The sequence below is a fragment of the Dermacentor andersoni genome, chromosome 6, assembly GCF_023375885.2.
Source record: "Dermacentor andersoni chromosome 6, qqDerAnde1_hic_scaffold, whole genome shotgun sequence".
Lineage (NCBI taxonomy): Eukaryota > Metazoa > Arthropoda > Arachnida > Ixodida > Ixodidae > Dermacentor > Dermacentor andersoni.
The window spans coordinates 103,500,237-103,501,750 of NC_092819.1; positions in this window are offsets into that span (position 1 = coordinate 103,500,237).

A 1,514-nucleotide genomic window follows, 5' to 3' on the forward strand; every position below is an offset into this window, starting at 1 on the left:
TGCAATGCAGACGTTTAAAGCGTCTGAAACAAAGACAGCTCCGAAAAGAAATGACGGTGCGCCGATGCGTAGCTGAGCTTTTGGAAGCAACAGCTAACTGGTTAGAAAAATACCTTTGCGGCATCATTCTACTTACGGGTGCAATCAGTGAAGAAGTGACGTTCCATACGGTTTCTCCTTTTATCCCGCCAGAGTTCTGACAGCGCGTGTCCGCGGTCATCGAGTAAGATGTGTTCACGTTTGCCTGTGCCCGCGTGACACCGTGCTTGTTCATTCAGTTAGTAAGCAAACGCTTATAGCAGTTTATACAGCTAATAAAAAGACTAGATGATTCCTAACGCTCTTGCAGTTCGCTAACCGTGGCTGCTGGTGCTGTCTTGCTAAATAGCTTACTTAGAGAAAATAAAACGATCACGTGATTAATGGTAGGATTGACGCTCGGTCGTCCAGTGTAGCAGCCTGATGCTGTCATTAGTCATCACACATACATATACTTATCGCGGGGCAACGCCAAGTAGCTTTTTGAAAATATTGGCGCATATATGTCACGGTCCTTGTGGAGGTGAAGTCCAAGTACGCGAAGAGAGTCAACTGTAGGGATTTTGGTTCCGTTGACCGAGACGCTAGGATCGGGTTCGATATAGTTGGGTGGTCTTCCTCGTGTCCGTGCTCTCAGGACGAGAAGCTCCGAATTTTCGGGTGCGCATTTTAGACCGCAGTCTCGGAGGTATCTTTCGATAGTATCGACGGCTCCTTGTAGATTGCGTTCTTGTTGTCCAGCAGTAGGTGCTTTAGTCCAGAGCGTGACGTCGTCGGCGTAAAGGGCATGACATAGGTTTGGTTCAGCTGTTTCGGTAGCATGATCATTGCAATATTGAAAAGGAGGGGTGAAATAACTGATCCTTGTGGGGTTCCTTTGTTGGGTAGACAAAATTTATTACTGCGGAGGTTGCAGACGCCTACTGTTGCTGTTCGGTGTGTCAAAAATCTGCTGATGTAGTTATAGATCCGAGCTCCGCAGCCTGTATCTTCAAGGTTGCGAAGAATGGCTTCGTGGCTCACGTTGTCGAATGCTCCCTTTACGTCGATTGCCAGGATTGAAGATTTGCGTCTGAGATCGAGGTAGTCAAGCAAGTCTTCTTTGAGGAGAAGGAGTACGTCCTGAGTGGACAGATGCTGTCGGAATCCGAACATGGTGTGCGGCAAGTGCCCGTTGTCCTCGAAATATGGTGTTAACCTTTCGTGCACCATGTGCTCGAGGAGTTTGTCAACGCAAGATATGAGGGAAATGGCACGGAGGTTTTCGATGCGAAGGGGTTTGTTGGATTTGAGGATCATGGTGACCTCCGAATGCTTCTAGGCTGCTGGCAGGTCCCCCTTTTCCCAGCAGTCATTGTGGTACTGTAGCAGTGCTGTAGTGCCAGATTGCGGGAGGTTGCGTAGGAGCTTATTAGTTATTCTGTCCTTGCCGGGACTTGTGTTTCTAGTGAGTTTGGCTGAGGCTGCATGGAGCT